This window comes from Hydra vulgaris, chromosome 15 (assembly GCF_038396675.1).
Source record: "Hydra vulgaris chromosome 15, alternate assembly HydraT2T_AEP".
NCBI lineage: Eukaryota > Metazoa > Cnidaria > Hydrozoa > Anthoathecata > Hydridae > Hydra > Hydra vulgaris.
The window spans coordinates 53,417,688-53,426,214 of NC_088934.1; the positions used below are offsets into that span (position 1 = coordinate 53,417,688).

The window sequence follows — 8,527 nt, forward strand, 5'->3', positions numbered from 1 at the left end:
AAGGTCCAAAAGATATATCGTTAGATAGATCTATCTTTTGCCAAAATTAATTGTAAAAATTTTTTGTATGAAATTTTCCCTTCTACAAAAGATTTAAATTATTACTGTTAATTTAATAAATTTTATAAAAATATAATAGTAATTTTTCCTTCTACAAAAATTTTAAGATTTTAAAAGAACACTGAATTAATAAAAAAAATTTAAAAACGTGACAGTAATTTTTCCTTCTACAAAAGATAAAAAAAAAAGTATTTCTAGGCCCAATAGAATTCTGCTTGCATAAAGCATTGATTTGAAAAAAGAATTTTTTTTTGATTTACTAGTTTATTTAGACACATTTGATAAACTCAAATAAAGTAAGTTTAGTTTAAAAGAAATAAACACCTAACCATATTACAACTAAAGCTTTAAATAAAAAAAAACCTAACTTTATTTGTCCCTTTCATAAAGGTATTTAGCTACTGAGTCACGAACATTTTTTCTGGTCCATTGTTCCCAGTAGTAGAAACTGTATTTAGTTGGGCCACACTGTCATCATGATTATGCGTAAGCCATTCTATTGTAATAATGCCGTCATAATATTCAAAAATGTTGTGAAGAGTGGCGCAAGCGTTAACAATTCTTGTAGCAAAGTTAATATCGTATTCTATACGTTTGCAAATGACACGGAATCAAGCTTTAACAAAAGCATTTTAAACTACTCGTCTAGCTCCGCAAAGTATTTTATTGTAGTTATTTTAAACTTCAGTAAGGTCCAAATTTTTTTGATGCGGTTTTAACGGAAAACCAAGAATAGCTGCGAAATCTCTACTACATTTATTTAAATTTTCTTCTGACAATGGAAATTTAGCATATTTAGTGAGCAAAATGTCATTAACAGCGTTAATAAATTCATGAACAATTAAATTTGCTGTTGAGTTCCCTATTCCAAGAAGGCTAGACGCAACACGATACTCTTCACATTAAGCTAGATAATGTAATGCAACTGCAACACGTTTTACAACTAAAATAGGTTCACGCATAGTTGTGGTAGTTTTGCCTAAATGTGGATGCAATTCATTAACTAGGAAATTAAATGTGTTACGATTTACTCGAAAATGTTTTTTAAATTCACATTCCTCCATTTAATTAAAAATATCATTGAACCATTGAGATCTTTTCGGCTTAACCCAAACTTTTCTTTCAATTAAATCCCCTTGCTGATTTAACTTAAAGGAAGCAAAACCTAAAAATAGATATAAAATAAAAACAATAGAGTCCTTATCCTTGAAAGATTATCCTCCAACTCAGAATCAAAAGAGATCACTTTATCTTTGTCATTACAAAATGATTCTGTGTTTAAACACGATAAAAATATTCTCTAAAGACTTTAAAATGTCAACATAAGCAACCATTGTGTGCAACCAATTTGACGAGTACATCATTCAGATATCTGGCAAAACGAATGTCACATTTTATTACACTGCAAAATGGTTTTGAAATTTCTAAAATTGTAACAAAAGCACACAAATCAGCAACTACCGAATATCTTTCAGTTCCAGATTTTGAAGTTAACTCAAAAGCATTTGATTTGAGATTAAACTATCCATAATTTTTTTGTTTTGTTTATTAAACTAATTTCTAGGATGGATTCAGGATTATCAAGCATTTGCATTAGCTGGTCTAACAGTCGACAATGACAGCAATTATTCACATTTGTCAAATTTTCTGATTAAAAAAAAAAAAACGATGAGAATGTTTTACAGGGCAGTTGTATATTGTAGTAGAAAACATTGTTTCAACTTTAATTAAATCATTAAAATGAAACTCCTACAACAAATCGATAAAGAAATTATGCTAAAGGAATTTTCTGAATTACTAACTTGATATCTGAACTACTAACTAAATATCCTACTCTTTTTTGCCTTTGACACAATAAGAGATAAGTTTTCTTTTCTAGATAGATATAAAACTCTCTTTAACACCAAAAACAGTTCTTAAAATTGGTACAATATTATCAGAGCTAACTCGATAAAAAGAGGCCTGAAGAATTCTGTTTCTGGGTGAACCAGGAAAGTACCCGCTAAAAAATGAGGCGTTGATTTGATGTTGATTCAATGTTTCTCGTCAACATTGATTCCATATTGATTTTTTGTTCAAAATGTTAGCCACTTATCAACGTTGATTTGGTGTTTACAAAAAACGTTGATCGAATGTTGCTTTTCAACGTTTAATCAACAATCATTTTTTCCTGGTGATTCAACACTGATTTTTATAATAGCCGACGGTATTTTGATATCGCTTTTTGATGCATATATCAAAAAAATATATATCAACAGTTTACGAAATATATATATATATATATATATATATATATATATATATATATATATATATATATATATATATATTTAAACAACTTTAAAATGTATTCTACAAAATAGAGTGCTCAATGTTCTTAAAAGAACTGAGCAATTATAAATTAGTAGAAAATCACTTAAGAAAATTTTTTTTCATTTAACACTGTATTTCATCGATAAAAAGACTCATCAGAAATGCTCTCATCAATAAAAAACTCAGTATTTCTGATGAGTCTTTTTATTTATGAAACACAGTGTTAAATGAAAAAAAACTTTGTTAAGTGATTTTCTACTGATTTATAATTTATATATATATATATATATATATATATATATATATATATATATATATATATATATATTATATATGTATATATATATAAAATATTTGTATATAAAATTTATACATATTGCTCAAATCTTAATTTGTTTTGTAAAAAACAGGCTGTAAATAAAGGATTTAGCAAAAAAGTTATTGATAGAGCAATTCAAAGCTAACTCAAAAGAATAATGAAAGAAAGTAGGCACTACATTAAGTAAGAAAGTTTTTTTATTGAATTTAACACAAAATTTACATTTTCAAACAATTTATTTAGCGTTTGCAGCATTGTTCATTTTCAAAACTTTTTGATTGAGTCGTGTTCCTAATTGACCTAAAAATTTCGAAATGCCTGAATAACATTCGCAAATTTTTGCATCATGATGCTGTCGTGTAATCGCATCTAAATCAAAAATTCAAATTAAATTTGAAAAAAATCAAACTGCAGAAATTATAGCAAATAGTTACATAAATGACTGAGTAGGATACACAAAATATATTTCCTGTGAAATAAAAAATCTAAAAAAATGCATAAAACCATTCTTACCCACTATCCTATGATACAGGGTGTATGTTTTAAAATTTATCTTCAATGAACCACCCGAGACATTAAAACAGGCCCCAGCATCCTCGCTCATCAACAACTTTCCAAAAGCAAAAGCCAATTTATATTACCTCCACAACGACTAAGAGAACCTATCTATTATTAAAAAAATAAAAATTACTTAAGGGTCAGAACACATATTATGTTTATTCTATATGAATGAAATTATATTAATTTCAATACATGGATTTTTAAAATTGACTCTTGAATCACTTTTCTCTTTTATCTATTTTTGCCATCTAACTCAACGCAAATCTTTTTTGAAAATCTTTTTAAAAAAATGTAGTAAAATAAACAATATTATTATTATTTATGTAAAATATTTTGTAAAAAATTAACCATGAAAAAATACCTAAATGGGAAAAATAAATAAAACTTTTATTTAATTTACCCTGGCAAGACAAATGTCTTTCTTTGCTATCCTCTTTATCCAAAACACAATTTTTAGAGCCATTTTCTACCTAGGTATAGATAAATTATACATACAAAAATTAAATAAAATTTTTAAACATTATATAGTGATTTTTATTTAAACTTGTCAACAAACATGTATTTATAAAATATTTGTCAACAAAATTATATTCTATAACATATAGTTCTGATTTCTATAAATTTTTTTACTGCACACGCACACAGATTTTAATTAGAACAAAAGCAACATTAGGACTTTTTTTTACCAATATATTTGAAGACAACATTATTTTCCCTTGAGATAGATTAGTTTCTTTCGAGAAGTCATTGTTATTTTCAGCAACTGAAAAGCTTGCTATTTCACTGTGTAAATGGGGAGTTAATATTGATTTAAAAACATCTATAATTCAGTAAAAAAATAAGCATTTTATTTTAACAAACCATTATTTTACTTTTACAAAAATAGTTAACCTGCTATATTTGGAATCACGTTAGATGTTCTTTAGCTATTTAAACTATCAAAATAGTATCTTCCGTATAGTTCTTCATCACCAATCACAATATCTTAATCACTTTCACAAAATGTCATTGCTGTCTTTCTCCTTTAATATAAACTTTACTTTATAAACAAAAAAAGTGCATGATTTGTGTAATTCTTTATTGCAAAATTTTTTATTTGTTAAAAACTAATTTTAGTAAAATTTACTTTTGCTTTGTCCCTTTTTTCTCTTCGATGTCAGTTTCAATATTTGAAGTATCTGCTGCTTTCTCTAAGTGTGACTGAGCTTCTTCATAAACACAAATCTATGAACATAAAATCATTTATCAATATCTAATGAAGATGTAATTGAAATTTTTGCGGCAAAAGCAGGCCCTATGAGAATGGAGTGCAATTGGTGCACCGCATAAAAATTAATGAATTTTAATAAAAAACCCATGAAATTAATGAATTTTTTAGTTTTTAAAAAACACTAAAAGTTTAAAAAAAAACTGTCAAATATTGTTCGCAACTAGAGCAAAAGTCTAGTCACTATTTGGAACACATCCGGCCGTCAAATCCTAAGGGAAAATGCAAAAAAGACTATTTTAGAGTAAGTAATAAACAAGTAATTATCAAAAAGGACAAAAGTCCAGTTAGAAGCTTACAATTTAGTGGTAGGCATGGGCAGGACTGATTTTCGTCTGTTTTTAACAATTTGGTACTTTTTTAAATCTGAACCCCCAAAAGAACCCGGTTACTTTAAGGAACACATGCAGCTGTTAAAATGTGAGTGAGAAGGAAGCTATAAATTTCTTGGAGTTAGTGTTAGTTAGACAATGATCAGATAAGTAAGACAGGCGCCCAGTATAGAAGCATTCAGTGAAGAGGGGGAAATTCTAGTCACTCATATTTATATCGCTATATAAAATGTATATCATTTTAGCGCAGATTTTCAATGTATATATAGTTTATATCTAAATTTTGTTTATACCGTTTTATTGAAAATCAATACTTTGTTAAGAAATTATACTTTGTTTATATTTGTTTATTTTATGGTAGTAAAACTCTCTCAATTTATATTAAATTATAATGTATATCCTTCAGGGAAAACATTTGTTAATATTTAGTTTATAATTAATTGTAATTTATACCGTATAAATGAAGCTATTCGATTTACGGTCTATGCCGTTTTAGTGGAGTAATTCGTTTTCTAAACCTGTAAACCATTTTAGTAGAATTTTTCGTTTTATACTTAGGTTATATTTTAATATACCCTTTATTATTATATATAATTTAAATTTATGTGAACTTATCCTCATCTTAATTAATACTCTTTAAATGGAAATATTTGTTTTAAAATTATTATTGTTTTATATTTATGTCTAATTCTTTTAAGTAATGCCTTCGAACGGAAATACTCGTTCTATAAATAAATAAAACAAATTTAAATGTCAGATATAATTACAGCTTAACCGTTCAGTCGATCGTTTTAGTAAATTTGTGTTATAAAAATATGCAGCTTTATAGCAAAAATATTTGTTTTACATTTAGTTTATATTCATAGACAGCGATAAACAGAATAAATCCGTGTACCACCAAGCAACACGACCTCGTCAGCCTCAGACGAAAGATATTAAACACCCAATTAAAACTATAAGACCCCCTAGGATAAGTCCAAAATTTACGATTACTTTATATCTAAATTACTTTATTTGTATGTATTTCTTTACTGCTTAAAAAATTTTTTTTACAAAAAACAAAACAACTGTTAATAATTGCCATCGTTATGGTAACCACAATGTAATAAACCAATTAACACAATATAACAAAATAGCTTAATTTATTAAACATAAAGCACTACAATAAAGCAGATGTACCTCAAAAAACATCAAAAAACATCAAAAACATACATTATTTATAATAGGGGAGTGTGCGCATATTTACTTAAAGAAAGAGTATAAAAATATATCAGCGTAAATTAAAATATAAAATTATGTAGTATTATACCAGATTCTCATCAGGAAATGGATATAGTATTGACCCTTATAAGGATTCAATACTCTGGTATATGACGTTTCGAATGTTTTAATGCTCATTCCTAGAAACCCCCGTCGGGATATCATCCTCAAAACAAGCAAGTAAAACCCACTTCTACGTCGTCAAAGCCTTCTTATGTTGCAACATTTGATAGGGCATACTACTGTAAAGCCAAACATCCTAACTCTCTCCCTTTTAAAAAGATACGTGCTGATATACTTTTAAGAAAGTTAGTAGAACTTATTGCGCAGGAGGTAGTCTTAAGGATCTAAATCTAAAAAATTATACCAAACAGCCCAGTAAGTGCTGAATACTTATTTTGTACTTATATTAACTAATAAAGATTAAAAAAACAAATTAATAAAAATAAAAATAAAAAGTGAACATGCAACTTACCATATCTTGATTGCAAAAAGTTTTAAAATTTGTGATACTAAAGTGGACTGTTTGTGCAACGCGAATGAGCAGATAATTAAAACGCATGTAAAAGTGTATCACGATGCTCTATGACGCATGTTGCGGTAACACGGTGAAAAGCAGAAACAATAGAGAATATGCTCTTTGAGTCAAATTTCAACAGATGTATATGCGGTTGGTAAATAAAAGTGCAAATCAATTGGTAGATAAAAGTGCAAAATGATTGGTTGATGAAAATGAAGTAGTTCAAGTGTATTTTAAAGGGTAAGTAGAAAGTTCCAGAAAACAGTCAGCAAAAGTAAGATACTCTTGAAACAGTTGTGAGGGAAGAGAGAATATGAATAATATTATTAGTGTAAACTATAATTTATTAGTGTAAATTATAACTTTGTTTTTCTCTGTTTCATTATCACCATAATGAAACAGAGAAAAACAAAATTATGCACCCATCTGTCTCTTAGGTCCCTCACGCACGACAAAATACATTAAAGAGAGCTCCCTAGATAAATAAATTTAAGTCCAGACACTGCAAGGTTTAACTTTAAATTGGGTAAAATTAGTTTCAAACGGCCTGAACAATCATTTGTTTGTCGCAATGTTTTAGCAATTGTTTTTAGCAATGTACAGTACACTAAAAAATGCGCGAATCTACACGAACAACCTAATCCACTAAGCGATAGGTCAATAATTATTTGAAAATATTTAGCCACACAAATAATAAATTCAAGCTGGGTATTAAATTAGGCATTTTTTATTCAAATTGTTCTACTATTTTAAAATGTCATTAAAATCCTCGTTCAAAAACGTTTCAAGATTTTCTGACAAAAACACTAGTGTTTCATTCACTTCTGTCGTCGTATCTTCTTGTATCATCTGTTCTTGCTCTTTTCCTTTCTCTTTTTCTTTTTTGGCTCTTTTTGTAATTTCCTCATCTTGTAAAAAGGCTGCCATGGATACTCTAATTTCTCTTTCTTGATCAAATTGTTTGACCGGTGTGCAGAGTGCTACAGTTGATAAGCCGATTGATTGATTAAGCCGACTTTTTGCTGCTTTCCTAAAGTTTGAGCTCGGTCTTCTTCTTTTACTTTTTATATTAGGAATTAAGATGGGGCCGTTGTCTTTAGTACAACCAATGGCTACCGAGATTTTTTTAGGGGTGTTCTACAAAAAAATTGAAAATAAATGTTTTATATATTTCGTAATAACAGAAGTATTAATCATAGAAACATAATATTAGTGATCACAAATTAATATTATGTCAATTTCATTTATTTACAACTAGCCATTTTTTATTTTATTTTATTTTTTTTTTTTTTGTACGAAACCTCTTTAGTTTTTTAACGAGTAATTTCGTTATGTTTTGAATGGATTAATAGATCTCCAAGCGACCTCTGGTTCGTGAAAATTTTGAGTGGTTGATTACTCAACCTTTTATACAGCGACTGGTCATTCTTTATTATACTCCAGTGTTTACTGATCATTCTCATAATTTCTTTGCCAGTTGCATTGAATGGGAGTACTATTGGAATATCATTGGTCGAGTGAATCTTGTTCTTAATTGGATCCAATTTACCTCCGTGTATTAGCTCATTTTGGGTTTCCAACAGGGCTTTATTTATTTGGTGGTTTATAATCATTAGTGGATATCCCTTAACTACAAGTGTTTTGGCTAAATTTTTCAATTCACTAACCAGATTGGTTTCTTCAGAGATTATTCTATTATATCTTAGGGCTTGGCTATAAATGATACCTATCTTTTGGTGTTTTGGATGATTGGAATGGAAGTTTAATAGGGCCAAGGTATCGGTAGGTTTTTTATACAGTCGCGAGGTGAGGGTTTTATCAATATTTACGTCCAGTATTAAATCCATGAAGTTTATTGATGTATGTGAGCTGTTAAATGTGAACCTAATGTTTTT

At 28.1% G+C, this 8,527-nt stretch overlaps 1 long non-coding RNA gene across 3 annotated transcripts; it reads right to left on the bottom strand.

The window, feature by feature from the left end:
- Positions 1-2,871: 2,871 nt before the first annotated feature.
- Positions 2,872-4,534, bottom strand: LOC136092191 (uncharacterized). Of its 3 annotated transcripts, XR_010644261.1 has the most exons (6): positions 4,380-4,534; positions 4,145-4,275; positions 3,940-4,036; positions 3,654-3,723; positions 3,206-3,358; positions 2,872-3,061 (listed from the first exon to the last, which is right to left on the bottom strand). It is a non-coding gene; the product is annotated as an uncharacterized LOC136092191 (long non-coding RNA). The 3 variants fall into 3 exon arrangements; XR_010644262.1 differs by lacking the exons at positions 2,872-3,061; positions 3,206-3,358 and adding an exon at positions 3,437-3,530 and having other exon boundaries at positions 4,380-4,525; XR_010644263.1 differs by lacking the exons at positions 2,872-3,061; positions 3,206-3,358 and having other exon boundaries at positions 3,403-3,723; positions 3,940-4,073; positions 4,380-4,528.
- Between the last annotated feature and the right edge of the window lie 3,993 nt (positions 4,535-8,527).